This window comes from Bufo gargarizans, chromosome 7, assembly GCF_014858855.1.
Source record: "Bufo gargarizans isolate SCDJY-AF-19 chromosome 7, ASM1485885v1, whole genome shotgun sequence".
In the NCBI taxonomy this organism is placed as follows: domain Eukaryota; kingdom Metazoa; phylum Chordata; class Amphibia; order Anura; family Bufonidae; genus Bufo; species Bufo gargarizans.
This window is the reverse complement of record NC_058086.1, coordinates 60,726,244-60,746,745: the sequence shown is the minus strand read 5'-3', so window position 1 is coordinate 60,746,745 and position 20,502 is coordinate 60,726,244. Positions and strand designations below refer to the sequence as shown.

General features: G+C 45.4%; 1 protein-coding gene across 2 annotated transcripts in view; it reads right to left on the bottom strand.

The window, feature by feature from the left end:
* Positions 1–546: 546 nt before the first annotated feature.
* LOC122944034 (histo-blood group ABO system transferase 2-like) overlaps positions 547–20,502 on the bottom strand; it is a 99,730-nt gene continuing 79,774 nt past the window's right edge. For both annotated transcript variants that reach the window (XM_044302235.1, XM_044302236.1), the window contains one exon: positions 547–592. The gene's annotated coding sequence lies outside the window, so the exon portion shown is untranslated. The remainder of the gene's footprint in view (positions 593–20,502) is intronic.

Genomic DNA, 20,502 nt, shown 5'->3' with positions numbered 1-20,502 from the left:
GGTTAAAAACATCTTTAAAGTAGCAATTTGATGCAGCCAATGTTACTATGTGTAATGGCACCTTAAAAAGCATTCAAATGAATCATTTCGACCGATGAGTAATGCAGACAATTAAGCTCTGATTCAAATAATTCCCGCAAACAACATATAATAATTGGTTGTGATAATTGGTCAAGATAAATGACATGTTTATGATGTTTATGCCTTTCAATGCTCCACAAAACTTTGTGGTCAATCCCGCAGTTGGTAGGTAGAAGCCTCTGTTGGCTCACAAAGTGGCAGCTATGTTCGGGTGCTGTACGCTTCAGCGTCCAAACGTTGACATCGCTTGCGTCTCCTAAAGTCTGTTGTTGTTACCATGCTTGGTTATGAGCTCAATTCCTCCATTACTACAGATTTTGGTAGCAGCATTGCTCATTGTGGAGTAGATGATTGGACTGTCTTGGTATCTTGCTGGTATATTGCGGGCGGTGTGGATTAATCTAGACGCGTTTCTAAGCTGCCTCTACTTCTTTATCTTTATAGAATGAAGTCTCCTTTTTCATCCTATTTTTATTCCTTTAAGATGCATTCTGGAAATAAGCCTTGTAATCTGTTCAGGTAGAAAAAACATAAGATGTCAATTCAAATGCACTGTTCATATACAGGAAACAGATTCCTGGGCATCTCATTCCTCCATGGCTCCAGGTCACTCTCTGTCCTAAGGGACCCAGTGGAAAATTAAGTCTTGTGGGTGTCCTAAACTGAGCAACGTCAATGTCTGTCACTCTATTGTATCTTGACCTAGAAATTGTGCACCACTTTTTTTTTTTCTGCCTTGGTTTTACCTCGTTATTGCAATGGGGAAAATTGTGGTAACAATGTGACCATGCACATTGTGAGAAAACGATTTTTACATAAAAGGAGGTTGACCCTTGACGCATCTGGGACATTGATGGCGTATCGCTCTAGGAAAGGCCATCAATGTCAGATAGGTGCAGGTCCCACCTCGGGGAACCGATCCTATCTAAAGAACGGGCCCCTGTGAAGGAATGCACTCTACGCATATGCAGTGTGCTCTTCTTTCAATGCTATGGAGTTCTGAAAATAGCCGAGCCAGGGCTTTGCTGTTTTCAGATCTTCCATAGTGATGAATGGAGGGTGATTAAACATGTGCAGCTTCTCTCTGTTCATTTTGGGGTCCCGTTCTGGAGATAAAAGTGGGTCTCAGATGTGATGGGCCTTTCCAAGTGATCTGCCATCAATGTCCCAGAAGGGAGTGCCTCTTTAAACAATAGTACATACAAATGTCTACTGTAATGTGAGGGGTGCAAAAGGTATAGTCTTGGGAACATGGATTTTAATTTACTTGTGCAGACAGAAAAAAGTAATCTGTATTATACAGTGAACCAGCAAGGCTAGAAACGGTAATGACACTACTATATAGCACCCGCCACCCAAAAAATAATAATAGCCGTTAAATATCCTAGTCCTCAAGTCCTTGAGTTGTCCTCTTCTGTCAAGTCTGTTTCTGAATGCTAATACAACTCCCACAGAGGTTGTCACTCAACTATATCAGATCTGTATGGCAACTCTTCCTCCATATTCAACAACACATGATAACACCCATGGGCCCTGTCATGGCGGGTATTAGCATTCTGTCATCCTTTCCAGAAACAAATAGCAGTTGAGTAAAAATTTTAACTTGACAGAAAAGAGCCTTGAAGACTTCTGTTGAGAGCAATTCAAGTGCCGAGGTCTGAACAGCATTCCATGAAGAAAATATTTTCTGTTTGTAACAAAACAAAACAAAAAACTGCAACAATCAACAAGCGTCATACTACTTGCCCCAGAAGGCCATCACAGCCATGCCTACTATTGGCATGGCTATGATTGGCCAACTGCAGCATGTGACCCAGCCTCTATTTAAGCTGGAGTCATGTAGCGCCGCCCGTCACTCTGCTCGGATTAGTGTAGGGAGAGGCTGCAGCTGCTGTGAGGGAGAGATCAGGGAGAAATCTTATCAAGAACTGCTTCTTTACTCAGCGATCTACAGAAAAAGTGTTTTGTGGGTACAGTGCACAATTTTTTTAAGCCTGCCCTGAGCCAACTACTGCTGAAAAAAGTCCAGAAATACAGCTTTGGCATACTGGGGTGAAAAAACCCTCTAATATACTGCACATCTGGGATTAGACAAGCATAAGTGACTGTCACATTTAGGACAGAAATACAGCTTTTTGATTAGGGTGAAAAAAGCCTCTAATATACTGCACATCTGTGATTACACATGCATAAGTCACTGTCACATTTACGACAGAAATCCAGCTTTTTGGTTACTGGGGTGAAAATACCCTCTAATATACTGCACATCTGTGATTACACATGCATAAGTCACTGTCGGATTTAGGACAGAAATACAGCTTTTTGGTTACTAGGGTGAAAACCCCTCCAATATACTGCACATCTGTGATTACACGTGCATAAGTCACTGTTACATTTAGGACAGAAATACAGCTTTTTGGTTAGGGTGAAAAAACCCTCTAATATACTGCACATCTGTGATTACACATGCATAAGTCACTGTCACATTTAGGACAGAAATACAGCTTTTTGGTTAGGGTGAAAAAACCCTCTAATATACTAACATCTGGGATTACACATGCATAAGTCACTGTCACATTTAGGACAGAAATACAGCTTTTTGGTTACTGAGGTGAAAAAACTTTAATATACTGCACATCTGGTATTACACGTGCATAAGTCACTGTCACATTTAGGACAGAAATACAGCTTTTTGGTTACTGGGGTAAAAAACCCTCTAATATACTGCACATCTGTGATTACACGTGCATAAGTCACTGTCACATTTAGGACAGAAATACAGCTTTTTGGTTACAGGGGTAAAAAAGCCCTCTAATATACTGCACATCTGTGATTACACGTGCATAAGTCACTGTCACATTTAGGACAGAAATACTGCTTTTTGGTTAGGGTGAAAAAACCCTCTAATATACTGCACATCTGGGATTACACATGCATAAGCCACTGTCATATTTAGGACATAAATACAGCTTTTGGTTACTAGGGTGAAAAAAGCCTCTAATATACTGCACATCTGTGATTACACGTGCATAAGTCACTGTCACATTTAGGACAGAAATACAGCTTTTTGGTTAGGGTGAAAAAACCTCTAATATACTGTACATCTGTGATTACACATGCATAAGTCACTGTCACATTTAGGACAGAAATACAGCTTTTTGGTTACTGGGGTGAAAAACCCTCTAATATACTGCACATCTGTGATTACACGTGCATAAGTCACTGTCACATTTAGGACAGAAATACAGCTTTTTGGTTAGGGTGAAAAAGCCCTCTAATATACTGCACATCTGTGATTACACGTGCATAAGTCACTGTCATATTTAGGACAGAAATACAGCTTTTTGGTTACTGGGGTGAAAAAAGCCTCTAATATACTGCACATCTATGATTACACGTGCATAAGTCACTGTCACATTTGGGACAGAAATACAGCTTTTTGGTTAGGGTGAAAAAACCCTCTAATATACTGCACATCTGTGATTACACGTGCATAAATCACTGTCACATTTAGGACAGAAATACAGCTTTTTGGTTACTGGGGTGAAAAAGCCTCTAATATACTGCACATCTGTGATTACACGTGCATAAGTCACTGTCACATTTAGGACAGAAATACAGCTTTTTGGTTAGGGTTAAAAAAAAAACTCTAATTTACTGCACATCTGAAATTACACATGCATAAGTGACTGTCACATTTAGGCCATAGATACGGCTTTGGCATACTGGGGTGAAAAACCCTCTAATATATAGCACATCTGTGATTACACGTGCATAAGTCACTGTCACATTTAGGCCATAAATACAGCTTTGGCATACTGGGGTGAAAAAAGCCTCTAATATACTGCACATCTGTGATTACACGTGCATAAGTCACTGTCACATTTAGGACAGAAATACTGCTTTTTGGTTAGGGTGAAAAAACCCTCTAATATACTGCACATCTTGGATTACACATGCATAAGTCACTGTCACATTTAGGACAGAAATACAGCTTTTTGGTTACTGGGGTGAAAAAACCCTCTAATATACTGCACATCTGTGATTACACATGCATAAGTCACTGTCACATTTAGGACAGAAATACAGCTTTTTGGTTAGGGTGAAAAAACCTCTAATATACTGTACATCTGTGATTACACGTGCATAAGTCACTGTCATATTTAGGACATAAATACAGCTTTTGGTTACTAGGGTGAAAAAAGCCTCTAATATACTGCACATCTGTGATTACACGTGCATAAGTCACTGTCACATTTAGGACAGAAATACAGCTTTTTGGTTACAGGGGTGAAAAAGCCCTCTAATATACTGCACATCTGTGATTACACGTGCATAAGTCACTGTCACATTTAGGACAGAAATACTGCTTTTTGGTTAGGGTGAAAAAACCCTCTAATATACTGCACATCTGGGATTACACATGCATAAGCCACTGTCATATTTAGGACATAAATACAGCTTTTGGTTACTAGGGTGAAAAAAGCCTCTAATATACTGCACATCTGTGATTACACATGCATAAGTCACTGTCACATTTAGGACAGAAATACAGCTTTTTGGTTAGGGTGAAAAAACCTCTAATATACTGTACATCTGTGATTACACATGCATAAGTCACTGTCACATTTAGGACAGAAATACAGCTTTTTGGTTACTGGGGTGAAAAACCCTCTAATATACTGCACATCTGTGATTACATGTGCATAAGTCACTGTCACATTTAGGACAGAAATACAGCTTTTTGGTTAGGGTGAAAAAGCCCTCTAATATACTGCACATCTGTGATTACACGTGCATAAGTCACTGTCATATTTAGGACAGAAATACAGCTTTTTGGTTACTAGGGTGAAAAAACCCTCTAATATACTGCACATCTGTGATTACACATGCATAAGTCACTGTCACATTTGGGACAGAAATACAGCTTTTTGGTTAGGGTAAAAAAAACCTCTAATATACTGCACATCTGTGATTACACGTGCATAAATCACTGTCACATTTAGGACAGAAATACAGCTTTTTGGTTACTGGGGTGAAAAAGCCTCTAATATACTGCACATCTGTGATTACACGTGCATAAGTCACTGTCACATTTAGGACAGAAATACAGCTTTTTGGTTAGGGTTAAAAAAACCCCTCTAATTTACTGCACATCTGAAATTACACATGCATAAGTGACTGTCACATTTAGGCCATAGATACGGCTTTGGCATACTGGGGTGAAAAACCCTCTAATATATAGCACATCTGTGATTACACGTGCATAAGTCACTGTCACATTTAGGCCATAAATACAGCTTTGGCATACTGGGGTGAAAAAAGCCTCTAATATACTGCACATCTGTGATTACACGTGTATAAGTCACTGTCACATTTAGGACAGAAATACTGCTTTTTGGTTAGGGTGAAAAAAGCCTCTAATATACTGCACATCTGTGATTACACGTGCATAAATCACTGTCACATTTAGGACAGAAATACAGCTTTTTGGTTACTGGGGTGAAAAAGCCTCTAATATACTGCACATCTGTGATTACACGTGCATAAGTCACTGTCACATTTAGGACAGAAATACAGCTTTTTGGTTAGGGTTAAAAAAAAAACTCTAATTTACTGCACATCTGAAATTACACATGCATAAGTGACTGTCACATTTAGGCCATAGATACGGCTTTGGCATACTGGGGTGAAAAACCCTCTAATATATAGCACATCTGTGATTACACGTGCATAAGTCACTGTCACATTTAGGCCATAAATACAGCTTTGGCATACTGGGGTGAAAAAAGCCTCTAATATACTGCACATCTGGGATTAGACATGCATAAGTGACTGTCACATTTATGCCATAAATATGGCTTTGGCATACTGGGGTGAAAAAAAGCCTCTAATATACCGCACATCTGGGATTACACGTGCATAAGTCACTGTCACATTTAGGCCATAAATACAGCTTTGGCATACTGGGGTGAAAAACCCCTCTGATATACTGCACATCTGGGATAAGACGTGCATAAGTGAGTGTCACATTTAGGCCACAAATACCGCTGTCATATAGAGTTAAAAAAAAAAAAAAAAGAGTGCAAAAGGGTTTATATTGGCGGTTAATTATTTTTAACATACTTAACCACTTTTTACTTTGCTTTGTGAACGCTAACTATGAGGCAAACGTCTAATAAGGGACGCGGTCATGGTCGTGGTGGTGGTGTTGGTGGAGGCTCTGGTGCAGGGAGAGGACGTGGCCGTTCTGCCACAGCTACACATCCTACTGAAACTACTACCTCAGGTCCCAGTAGCCACCAGAATCTACAGCGATATTTCGTTGGGCCTAATGACGTTCTAAGGATGGTAAGGCCTGAGCTAGTCAATTGGGTGGCCGACAGTGGATCCAGCACGTTCACATTATCTCCCACCCAGTCTTCTGCAGAAAGCGCACAGGTGGCGCCTGAAACCCATGCCCATCAGTCTGTCACATCACCCCCATGGATATCGGGGAACCTGTCTGAGCCTCAAGTCATGCAGCAGTCTCTTATGCTGTTTGAAGACTCTGCTGGCAGGGTTTCCCAAGGGCATCCACCTAGCCCTTCCCCAGGGGTGGAAGACATAGAATGCACTGACGCACAACCACTTATGTTTCCTGATGAGGACATGGGAATACCACCTCAGCATGTCTCTGATGATGAGGAAACACAGGTGCCAACTGCTGCGTCTTTCTGCAGTGTGCAGACCGAAAAGGAGGTCAGGGAGGAAGACTGGGTGGAAGACGATGCAGGGGACGATGAGGTCCTAGACCCCACATGGAATGAAGGTCGTGCCACTGACTTTCAGAGTTCGGAGGAAGAGGCAGTGGTGAGACCGAGCCAACAGCGTAGCAAAAGCGGGAGCAGGGTGCAAAAGCAGAGCAGCCGTCGCCAAAACAGTTCGCCTGCTACTGGCCACCGTCACCAGGGACCGAGCACACCAAAGGCAGCTTCAAGGAGTTCCCTGGCATGGCACTTCTTCACACAATGTGCTGACGACAAGACCCGATAGTTTGGACGCTGTGCCATCAGAGCATGAAGCGAGGCATTAACGTTCTGAACCTTAGCACAACTTGCATGACCAGGCATCTACATGCGAGACACGGGCTGCAGTGGAGTAGGCACCTTCAAAACCAAGAAATGGCTCAGGCCCCTCCTGCTCACTCTTCTGCTGCTGCCTCGGCCTCTTCTTCCGCCTCTGGAGGAACGTTGGCACCTGCCGCCCAGCAAACAGAGGATGTGCCACCAACAACACCACCTCCGTCACCAAGCATCTCCACCATGTCACACGGAAGCGTTCAGCTCTCCATCTCACAAACCTTCGAGAGAAAGCGTAAATTCCCACTTAGCCACCCTCGATCCCTTGCCCTGAATTCCAGCATTTCTAAACTGCCGGTCATTCAGGCTGGTGGAGACAGACAGCTTCAAACAGCTCATGTCGTTTGCTTTCCCACAGTACGTCGTTCCCAGCCGCCACTACTTCTCCAGGAGAGCCGTGCCCTCCCTGCACAGCCAAGTATCTGATAAAATCAAGTGTGCACTGCGCAACGCCATCTGTGGCAAGGTCCACCTAACCACAGATACGTGGACCAGTAAGCACGGCCAGGGATGCTATATCTCCCTAACTGCACACTGGGTAAACGTAGTGGCGGCAGGGCCCCAGGCGGAGAGCTGTTTGGTGCACGTCCTTCCGCCGCCAAGGATCGCAGGGCATCATTCTTTGCCTCCTGTTGCCTCCTCTTCCTACTCTGCTTTCTCCTCCTATTCTACCACCTCCTCATCCGGTCAGCAACAGACCTTCACCACCAACTTCAGCACAGCCAGGGGTAAATGTCAGCAGGCCATTCTGAAACTGATGTGTTTGGGGGACAGGCCCAACACCGCGCAGGAGTTGTGGCGGGGTATAGAACAACAGACCGACGAGTGGTTGCTGCCAGTGAGCCTCAAGCCCGGCCTGGTGGTGTGCGATAATGGGCGAAATCTCGTTGCAGCTCTGGGACTAGCCGGTTGATGCACATCCCTTGCCTGGCGCATGTGCTGAATTTGGTGGTGCAGAAATTCATTTACAACTACCCAGACATGTCTGAGCTGCTGCATAAAGTGCGGGCCATCTGTGCGTGCTTCCGGCGTTCTCATCCTGCCGCCGCTCGGCTGTCTGCTCTACAGCGTAACATCGGCCTTCCCGCTCACGACTCATATGCAACATGCCCACCAGGTGGATCTCCACCTTGCACATGCTGGACAGACTGTGCGAGCAGCAGCAGGCCATAGTGGAGTTTCAGCTGCAGCATGCACGGGTCAGTCGCACTACGGAACAGCACCACTTCACCACCAATGACTGGGCCTCCATGCGAGACCTGTGTGCCCTGTTGCGCTGTTTCGAGTACTCCACCAACATGGCCAGTGGCGATGACGCCGTTATCAGCGTTACAATACCACTTCTATGTCTCCTTGAGAAAACACTTAGGGCTATGATGGAAGAGGATGTGGCCCAGGAGGAGGAGGAGGAAGAGGGGTCATCTCTAACACTTTCAGGCCAGTCTTTTAGAAATGGCTCAGAAAGAGGATTTTTGCAACAGCCGAGGCCAGGTACAAACTTGGCCAGCCAGGGCCCACTACTGAAGGACGAGGAGGAGGAGGATGAGGAGGAGGAGGAGGATGATGGGGATGAAGCATGTTCACAGCGGGGTGGTATCCAACGCAGCTCGGGACCATCACTGGTGCGTGGCTGGGGGGATACGGAGGACGCAGACGATACGCCTCCCACAGAGGACAGCTTGTCCTTACCTCTGGGTAGCCTGGCACACATGAGCGACTATATGCTGCAGTGCCTGCGCAGCGACTGCAGAGTTGCCCACATTTTAACGTGTGCTGACTACTGGGTGGCCACCCTGCTGGATCCTTGTTACAAAGACAATGTGCCGTCCTTAATTCCCTCACTGGAGTGTGATCGGAAGATGCACGACTACAGGCGCACGCTGGTAGACGCGCTCCTGAGAGCATTCCCGACTGACGTCGGGGGACAAGTGGAAGCACAAGGCGAAGGCAGGGGAAGAGGAAGAGGTCGCCAACGCAGCTGTGTCAGCGCCAGCACCTCAGAAGGCAGGGTTAGCATGGCCGACATGTGGAAAAGCTTTGTCACCTCGCCGCAACAACCGTCCCTAACTGCTGATATGGAGCGTGTTAGCAGGAGGCAGCATTTGAACAACATGGTGGAACAGTACCTGTGCACACGACTACACGTACTGACTGATGGTTCTGCCCCGTTCAACTTCTGGGTCTCCAAATTGTCCACATGGCCAGAGCTTGCCCTGTATGCCTTGGAGGTGCTGGCCTGCCCTGCAGCCAGTGTACTCTCTGAACGTGTATTTAGCACGGCAGGAGGCGTCATTACAGACAGACGCAGCCGCCTGTCCACAGCCAACGTGGACAAGCTCGCGTTCATTAAAATGAACAAGGCTTGGATCTCACAAGACTTGTCTGTACCTTGTGCAGAATAGACATTTATACCACCATCAAACATACATTCTTGTACTCAAGTCAAGTGCAATGATTCTTTGTTTTTAATTTTTTTTTATTTGTCCGAATATTTTGGGGGCTACCTACCCCAATAAAAAAAAAAAAAACATTGTTGGCTACCTGTTCCTCCTCCATTGCTGCCTCCACCTACAACACCACATTCACCGCCTCCTCAACCTCCGACTCCATATCCACCTCCTTCTCTGAGTTGCAGGTTAATAATTGGTAAATTTTAGTTATTATATTTTATTTTAAGTTATTTCCCTATCCACATTTGTTTGCAGAGCAGTTGCCATGCTCCTAAGCACATTTTACTGCCTTTTACGTCCCTCTAGTGACTATTTTAGAGCCATTTTAATTTTAAAAAGTGCCAATTTTAGTGCCCAAAATTGAAAAATTCTTATTTTCAATTGTCGGGTGACATTTTACCATTTTTGGCGTATACAAACCCCTGCTGTGCCTTGGTGACAGGGGCCTAAATCTCTCAAAATCCTCTGTTGTATTGCTGGGTGACATGAACCCCCTTTTACTGTGAATGAACCCCTGCTGTGCCTGGGTGACAGGGGCCTAAATCTCTCAAAATCCTCTGTTGTATTGCTGGGTGACATGAACCCCCTTTTGCCGTGAATGAACCCCTGCTCTGCATTGCTGACAGGGAACTAAATTTAGTGAAAACATCTGTTACTGATCGGAAGATGCACGACTACAAGCGCACGCTGATGATAGCATTCCCACCTGACAGCGGGGGCACAGTGGAAGCACAAGGCGAAGGCAGAGGAGGAGGAAGAGGTTGCCAACGCAGCTGGGGCACCGCCAGCACCTGAGAAGGCAGGGTTAGCATGGCCAAAATGTGGAAAAGCTTTGTCAGCCTTGGAGGTGCTGACCTGCCCTGCAGCCAGTGTATAGTGTGAATGTGTGTTTAGCACGGCAGAGAGCATTATCACAGGCTGCAGCCAATGTGGACAAGCTTACGTTTATTAAAATAAGCCAGGCATGGATCCCACAGGACTTGTCCGTACCTTGTGCAGAATAGACATTTATACCAGCCTCAACCATCCATTCTTGTACTCAAGTGCACTTATTCTTAGTTTTATTTTGTTATATGTCCCAATATTTTGGGGGATACCCCAATTTAAAAATACAAAATAACACAAATCAGTGTTGGCTACCTATTCCTCCTTCACCGCCGCTTCCACCTACACCGCCACGTCAACCTACACCGCCACATCCACCCATCCACCGCCTCCTCAACCTCCTACTCCTAGATCCAGATTGTGATTTTTAATGTTTCTGTATTTTATGTTATTTAAAGTCATTTCCCTATCCACATTTGTTTGCAGAACAGTTGTCGTGCTCTTAAGCACATTTTGATGCATTTTGCAGCCCTCTAGCCCTTTCCAGGACTAGTTTAGAAGGTTGGGTCCCCATTGACTTCAAAGGGGTTCGGGGTCAAGTTCGGGTCCCGAACCCAAACTTTTTTTTCAAGTTCGGCTGAACCTGCCGAACCTGAACAACCAGGTGTCCGCTCAACTCTAATAGCAACCCCTCTCCCGCTACCTGTCTACGCCAACACAGAAGGGGATTCTTTACGGTAAGAGCAGTGAGACTATGGAGCTGTCTGCCAGAGAAAGTTTTTCATGGTGAACTCACTAAAAGAGTGCAAAACTGGGGGTATCATTTCTTGAATGCAATAATATTTCAAGTTATAGTTAAGAGATTATTGAGAAGATCATTGATCTGGTGAGTTATTCTGACTGAAGTTGGCAAGGAATTTTTTGTTTCCCTAAAATAAGGAAAATTGGCTTCTACTTCATAGGAGTTACCAATCAAGATATCTTAAAGGAGTTGGCCACCTTTTGGGGGGATTTGGCAAGAGCTCCTCCTTTCCTGACTGCTAGGCAGACCTGCTAAGGTAAGCATACAGATGTAGCAGATGAAACAATCATAATGCGTTAACTAGATGCGATAACTAACCAGGTTTGACTGTTAACTCTGCTACATCTGTACTTATCTATTCCCTGGTGCTGGGTCTTGACTCCTTAACTCCCTGCCCGGGGATTCCTCTCCAGGGTTACCATCTGTCTACATCCGCTTTGACACCACTGCAGCCAATCACTGGCCGTGGAGGTGACCTGCTACCCTTGCATCATGCCAATTGGTCACATGATGTAAAGGGAGCAGGTCACTTCTGCAGCCAATCACTGTATCAAAGTGGATGTTGACAGTGGCAGTCCAGGGGGAGACAGCATGGCCCCGCTCCTTCTCTGTGACACTGTTATACTGGGGCCAGTAGGTGTGCTCCTTCACGAGCAATGCCACCAACATTTTATTACTGGGGTAAAAAGGCAGGCCTATGCACACAGGGGAGCCAGACAATCAGTAGTTACGCCGGCATGTCAAGCGTAGTGATGTCAAGGGGTCAAGTGATGCCAGCCGCGTCACATGACTGGTAGCATCCTATTTAATACAGGCTAATGCTGGCCACAGTTGCCTGTGCTTGGTTTATTTTAGGATTGCGACACTACCCTTAGGGCTCATGCACACAAATGTATTTTTGGTCCGCATCCGATCCGCATTTTTTGCTGGTCAGATACAGACCTATTCACTTCAATGAACATTCCGCGGCTCCACAAAAAAAATAGTACATGTCCTATTCTTGTCTGTTTTACGGACAAGAATAAGACAGTTCTATTGAGGGAACGATGTTCTGCAAAATGCAGAACACACACGGTTGGTATTCGTGTTTTGCAGATCCGCAATTTGAACTCATGGATTTTGAACTTCCAAGGAAGTTTGGAGAAGGAAGTTAGTGAGGAGTAGGGTGTGTGTTAGGAGCTCCCGGTTTAGACATTGATCACAATCCCCAGCCTGAGCCCTGCAGCTTCAGCTGGATGAAGCAAGCAGACAACCTCCAGTTCCAGGAAGAAAGCATTCCCTGAGAATATAACTGTGAGTAAAATCCAGAGACCCAGGAGAATCCGTATTCCTCAGCTGCTAGTCAGTCCCCATAAATCAGAAGATATAGAGAAGTGTAGAAGCCAAATTCCTGCCACAGTTTTAGAGCTACTAAGCAGACGTTCTTTCCTGCAAGCTCCAGGTTTATAGAGCAGAAGATTCATTCCTGCCAACCATTGCTGAAAGGCTGCTGGGACCTAAGACCAAAGCTGTACCTTGCTTGGATACAAGTTACCCTCAGTAAAGACAAGTTTGAACTTTACCCAAGGTCTGGACATCAAATTCTGCTGCAAAATCCCTCTATTACCCCCTACTTCCACTACACTCAGTTTATTGCAAGTGAGCCAGGAGCCAGGAGTCCAGCCGTACCCAGGTAGGAGACACAGTTGACACCACTATCATAACCATACAGAGACATTATAGGCAATCATACCACTCTGGCATTCCTAACCTGGAGCGTGAGTTATAACATCTTGGAAGGGCCCTGTGATAGTACCCTGCACTCGCTGCAATTGGCGTCACAACAAATACTGAACAATTTAACCAACCGTTCCTGGTCACTGCACATATAGTGGTTTTTATCCAGCCGAGTCCCAGCATTCTCTGCCGATACTGCCGGATCACCCAGCCACAGATGTGAAACTAGCCTTATCGAACGGATTCAGAGCAGGAAAAGTTCACACCAAGAGGATAATGGGCAGCTAGGACTATCCAGCTGACAAAATTAGCATACAAATGGCCCAATTTGCAATAAAATAAAGGCAGTAATAACAGGAAAATGGAGCAACTCTTGTTAAAAAGAAGAGTGGCCACAATAAAATTGGAACCAGAGGAACATATGTAATATGTTTTTTCACACATTTTTGGGTAGTGGCAGATCCTCTCTAAAGGATACCTACTGTATCTAAACATTTGCAAAAAAAAAACCACAAAGGTGCAAAAACGCTGCTCACAGTGATATGCCCTTTGGCGCATGGAATTTAGGTCCATAGAAAGTATATAGGATCAGTACTGCATACACTCAAAAAGCTGAGCACAGCTGATGAAAGCCAATGGCGCAGAATGTCCTGAGCAGCATTTTCCCGCCTTAATTTTTTCAACAAATGCCTAGTTATGTTTTGAAGGACATCTGTCAACAGGGGGCATTACCATTACTCCTAGAGGCTCTGCTCTCTCTGCAACTGCTGTGCCCTCTAAACTTTGACAGGGCAGTGAAAACATCATCACACCTGGCCCTGTCAATCAAAGTGCAGAAGGCGCAACAGTTGCAGAGAAAGCTGAACCTCTAGGTGTAACGGCAACGCCCCCGTTGCTCCTAGAAGCTTATTTGCATATAATAATGCATCATTTTTCTCAGCAATGCGGACACATATGAACATGGGACCAACACAGATGTCTTCAGCTGCCAAGTGCACATGTAACAGGTCAGCCAGTTTTATAGGTTCAAAACTGCTGACAGATGCCCTTTAAGATGATTCCAAACTGGAATTCGAACCTTATAAAATTAGATAAATATTTGTTAGTAAAATGTCCTTCAGGATCTCACCGAGTGTATCCCTTTGCAAAGCTGTTTATGCTTCATTTATAGCTGTAATATTGCATTGCCCATCAATCATTATCACCGTGCATGGAGATAACAGCATCGGTTGTCATGGCAACTGTCTGTAAAACACGTATCCTTGCGCTGAGAACTGAAAGTTCTCTTCTACAGGACACCTACAGCGTGCAACTATGCCTTGTCAATAAAACACCCATTACTCTGCTGCACATTAGCGTCTCAGTGTAATTTATGGACCCATTCCATTTCCCCATGTCTTACAATGTCATTGTGTCACCATGATTTTAAAATTGTACAGAGAGTAAAAACCTGCAGTTTACATTCAATTTATCTTCGTGAAGATCGTTATGGTCATTACTTTTCTCCATGGTAACTTGGAGCGCTTACACAGAATACCTGATAACTGGACGATGGGTTAGTATTATACAACCCTTAGGTACGGTACTTTACTTTAATTAAAGGGGTTGTCAGGGTTCAGAGCTGAACCCGGACATACTGTATCTCTATCTTCACACCTCCGGACTCCCTGACATTTCATGCTCTGATGCAGTGGCGTACCAAGGGGGGGGGGGGGGGCGGGGGGGGGGGGGGGGCGGGCCGCCCCGGGTACCACTCACAAGGGGGGTGCCAGGCCGCCTGTCTTTTTTTTTTTTTTATTCTTCAGGGCAGCACCGCCCTGGATGTAATTGCGGCTGTGAGCTGTGGGGCAGGGGAGGGAGAGGCGTGTCCCTCCCCTGTTCTTCTGATAGGCCGCAGGCACTAATGCCTGCAGCCTATCAGAGGCCGGCTCAGGCATCGCGATGATGTCATTATCATCGCGACGCCTGACTCCGGCAGCACACAGCAGGGACACAGGCCGGAAAAGGCTTGCATCGCTGCTGAGCTGATGGAGGTAAGTATTTGTTTTTTTGTTTTTTTTCCCTCTTTGCGGGGGGGCGGGGGCCTGGCACTATGGGGGGGAGATCTGGCACTATGGGGGGGGAGCTGGCACTATGGGGGAACTAGCACTATGGAGGGGCACTATGGGGGAACACTATAGGGGGAGCTGGCACTATGGGGGGAGATCTGGCACTATGGGGGGAGATCTGGCACTATGGGGGGAGATCTGGCACTATGGGGGGAGATCTGGCACTATAGGGGGAGCTGGCACTATAGAGGGAGATCTGGCACTATGGGGGGAGATCTGGCACTATGGGGGGAGATCTGGCACTATGGGGGAGATCTGGCACTATGGGGGAGATCTGGCACTATGGGGGGAGATCTGGCACTATGGGGGGAGATCTGGCACTATGGGGGCAGCTGGCACTATGGGGGGAGATCTGGCACTATGGGGGCAGCTGGCACTATAGGGGGAGCTGGCACTATGGGGGGAGATCTGGCACTATGGGGGGAGATCTGGCACTATGGGGGGAGATCTGGCACTATGGGGCTGCTGACACTATGGGGGGAGATCTGGCACTATGGGGGAACTAGCACTATTGGGGGCACTATAGGGACAGCTGGCACTATAGGGGGAGCTGACACTATAGAGGGAGCTGGCACTATGGGGGAGATCTGGCACTATGGGGGGGGGGGGGCTGGCACTAGGGGGAGCTGGCACTATAGGGGGAGCTGGCACTATAGGGGGGCTGGCACTATGGGGGGGGGGCTGGCACTATGGGGGGGGAGCTGGCACTATGGGGCATTTGGTACTGGCACATTATGGAGGGGGCACCATGGGGGAGAGGAGCACTATGGGGGTATCTGTGGGCTTTTTTTAATTATTGGCACATTCTGGGGGGCACTATAGGGGAGAGCAGCACTATGGGGCATCTGGTGTTACTATAGGGGCATTATTTGGGGGCACTATGGGGAAGTGGGGGCTCTAAAGTGGTCTTTTGTATTGGAACATTATGGGGGGCACTGGCATTTGGTGGCACTAAGGGGGCATTTTTTACTGGCACATTATGGGAGGCACTATAGGGGAGAGCGGCACTATGGGGGAGTGGAGCACTATTGAGGCATATAGTGGCACTAAGAAGGGGCATTTTTTTACTGGCACATTGTGGGGGAGGAGCACTATAGGGGCATCTGCTGGGGGCACTAAGGGGCATTGTTTTTACTGGCATATTATGGGGGACACTATGGGGAAGGGGGAGAGGAGCAGTATGAGGGCATTTACTGGGGCACTATATAGGGGTATTTTATACTGGCATACATTATGGGGACATTAGCTCAACTGCGGGCACTAAGTGGGGGTATTTCATGTACTGTCATATTATAGGGAAAATTAGTACCACTAGGGGGTATTATGGGGAGCTTTACTACTACTGGGGGCTATGAGGAACATGATTACTAGGGCACTATAGTAGTATTCCCAGGGGGACTGTTTCTGCAGTATAGTATTGGGGGTGGCAGGAAACTAATGTCTGTTTCTCAATCTCTGCAGAGACGGGAGATGGCAGAAAAATCATCATGGCGGTCTGGTCTGAATGGAGAAGATGAGGAAAGAGAACGTCTACATCAAAGGTGACATCACTGGATGTAAGAGGTATGTGGCGCTATGTAGGAGAGGAGATGCCCCTTATGAACCACTGATCACCCCATATAGACTCCCTGATCACCCCTCTGTCATTGATCACCCCCCTGCAAGGCTCCATTCAGAGGTCCGTATGATTTTTACGGATCCACTGATACATGGATCGGATCCGCAAAACACATGCGGATGTCTGAATGGAGCCTTACAGGGGGGTGATCAATGACAGAGGGTTGATCACCCATATAGACTCCCTGATCACCTCCGTCATTGATCACCCCCCTGTAAGGCTCCATTCAGACGTCCGTATGATTTTTACGGATCCACTGATACATGGATCGGATCCGCAAAACACATGCGGATGTCTGAATGTTTTGTAATAAATATTATTGAAAACATTGAAAAAAGTTTGTGCATGTTTTCTTAACTTTCTTGGGAGGGGGGGGGGGGTTATTTGGTAGCAATGATGACATCTCATAATTACCGGCATCACATGTGGTAGCCAGTGATGGACTACAACAATCATGATCTAAAGTTGCTACCATGTGAAGAAATAATGGCAGGGACAAAGTAAGCATCAGCACTGCATGAGCCGGTAAGGGGCGCTGCCCCTTTAAAAGAGATGACTTTACTTCTTTTTCACAACAGTGACAAAAAATCTTAGCTGGTATAGAATATTATTAAAGGCACAGTGTGCTTGACAGTTTCATAAAAAAAAACGTGGTGACACAATGCACTTGATGGTTGCAGATCAGAAACAGTTTCTGAGCCATTGTTAACCGGGGCCAGGGATTATAAAATACTCCAACAGGTCTACCACAGTGAGGTCGGGCTTGAAGTGACTGTTGGTTTCCACCTGTCCAACCATGTCGCTGTGGATCAATGGAAAACAACTCCTTGCCAGAGCCTGCCATGCCTAATTGTTTCTCATGAGATTTTCTCATGACGCAGCTATGACGTTTCTCAAGGGTGAAGTCTCTACTATGACTCTCCTCTGGGCTGAAATCTTGCAAAGTCCACCCTTTACCTTTGCTTTTTCTTATTGACCAAGTGATCAAGTTCTTCCTGAAATTTTAGACTAACTATAATTCCAGCAGTTATTCACTGACCAGAATTAATTCTAAACATATTTTGCAACTACTTCAAGCAGCTACCTAACAATGGTGCTAGTTCGGTGCTTCCAGGGCTTCTGAGACACAAAGAATATCTCATAGATTTCTACAGAATTGCTTAGCAGCAAAGCATGTATAGAACAGGTTTTCATCCGGAAATAGCAACTATGTTCTTCCATCTCGCCTCAAAGTTTAATAAACCTGAAAACAACCAAGAAGTGGCTGAACATCATTTTTTTCTACACTTTTAAACAATATATTGAAAACTTAGCAACTTGCCCCCACTGTGATCTGAATTGTTGCTGCCTGCTATACGACACTCTTGAGGAGCCTGCAGAGTCTGGTCATCCTTCTGAGCCTGGTAGGAGGCACATGCATCTAAAAATGAATTTAGTGTACGAAATCAAAAAGTGCAGTTTGGCCTCCATGGAATCCAATATAGATGCTTTCCTATGTACTCACCACAGGTGTTCTTGCTTCTCTAATATATTACATAAAAGTAAAAGAAATGGAACTGGGTTTGCACATCACCAAAAGATTCATTGTAAGTAACATCACCTTTAACCTAATCTGACTTCCAAAAACTGCTTCTTTATCGAAGGAGGAATATATGGGTGTCTGGGATTTTAAAAAAAAATACCAAAAATAGTGCAACATTTGTCCATGGAAAACTGGAGTCAAAAAGTCATGCTATGCTTTCGAAAAATGTTGCAACCTTTGGGAGGTTTAGATCCCTATTCACCACTTTTCCAAAAGGTGGATGGAGTAGTGTGGAGAATGAGCAGTGCAGGGGCAGCTACAGATGACCCGTCACATTTATGATAATTTAGGTCAGGAAACTGGCGTAGATTAAAGCTACTTTGCTGGGGTAGATTTCTGTTTTCTGGTGCACGGACCTGCACAGATGCACCAGAATTATTAAGAGGTGTGTGGAACATATTCCACCATCAGACTTAGTCCTAATTGGTCACCATGAGTCCTAATTGGTGTAGGGCCATTTGCATTTCGTACAAACATACATATATAGGGAAAAGTTTATTATCACTAAGTTTATTATCACTCATGACATTTTTAGCATCTTGTTTTCAGCATCAGATGATTGAAAGATTCAAAAAATTTTTTTTTTTTAAATTGTATCCCAAAAGACCAGTTTTACTACAGTTGTTGATTGTATTACAGCAGTTGCTGATGTGAGAAGCCGCTGCTCCACTTACCCTGCCCGGTGGCCTAGAACCACTTCCTGCTGTCCTGCTTGCTGGCAAGGCCTCTCCCTCTCTGTCTGAAGAGATGAGCTCCCTACAACTTTTAAAGGGTCTGCATGTGCGCACCTGCATCTTCATCAGCCAATGTCTGGCAACCTTGGGTAATTTAGGCACCTTCACCTGGGGGAAAGTGACCAATAGGTTCCTTAGCCTGCTAAGTTCCTGCTAAGGTGTGCTGTATCCTGTTGTCTGCCTGTGTAATGACCTCTGCCTGTTTGGCCTCATGCACACGACAGTATTTTTTCACGGTCCGCAAAACGGGGTTCCGTTGTTCCGTGATGCGTGTCCGTTTTTTCTTCCGTGTGTCTTCCTTGATTTTTGGAGGATCACCAGACCAGAAAAGTAAAAAAAAAATCTAAGTCAAGTTTGCCTTGAAAATGATAGGAAAAAACGGACACGGATCACAGACGCGGATGACAATCTTTGTGTGCCTCCGTGTTTTTTCACTGACCCATTGACTTGAATAGGTCCGCGAACCGTTGTCCGTCAAAGAAATAGGACAGGTTATATTTTTTTGACGGACAGGAAACACGGATCACAGACGCGGATGACAATGGGTGTATTTTCCGAGTTTTCAACAGACCCATTAAAAAAGTCAATGGGTCCGCAGAAAATCACGGAAAACGGAACAACGGACACGGATGCACACAACGGTCGTGTGCATGAGGCCTTAACCTGTATTGACTCTTCGCTACCTGGCCATGTTTTCCCTCTGCTGCCTGCCCTCACCTTGGACTCATTCCTGTATTGCATATATTCTGCCAGCCCTGATCTCGGCTTGTCCTTGACTATGACTGTGCCTGACACTTCGATGCCATGCTCCTGTATATCTGACCCCTTCAGCTGCCAAGTGCACATGTAATAGGTCAGCTGTAATAGGTCAGCTATATATCTTACCCCTGTGGGTCAGCTGTTAACCAGACAAAGATTAATCGTAAAGGAGCCAGCCTCGTGGCTCCCCTGCAGCAAAGTCTAGATCCCTGTACAGGGGTTAAAGGGTGAATACCCAGGGACTGTCAGGATAGCACCCTTAGGATTAGCCCTAAACTAAATCTGTTGGCTAACACAATAGTTTCACATCCACTGCCATAACAGATTGTATTACAGACACCCCACATTGATGTTACTTGCTGCAGTCATATAAACATGAACTCAGTCTATAAAACATCTGCTGCCTCAGTCATGTCACTGTTGAATAGATGCAAAAATTAGGGACAGAGCACATTGTATAAACTGGTGTTTCAAAATTAGTAATTAATTTGAGAAAACAAAGGAATCAATTTAATGGTGGAAAACCCCACTTTAATGTCTGGTTTTGCTCACATAGTAAACTTTTCAAATCAGCAACCTGATTTCCCAAACCATGTCTTCTGTATCTGGGCTAGTATGCAAATTAGCTCTAATCCAGAATGAAGATAGCTCATATCAATCCAAACCAAAGATTCCTCTAAAACAGGCACGCTCAACCTGCGGCCCT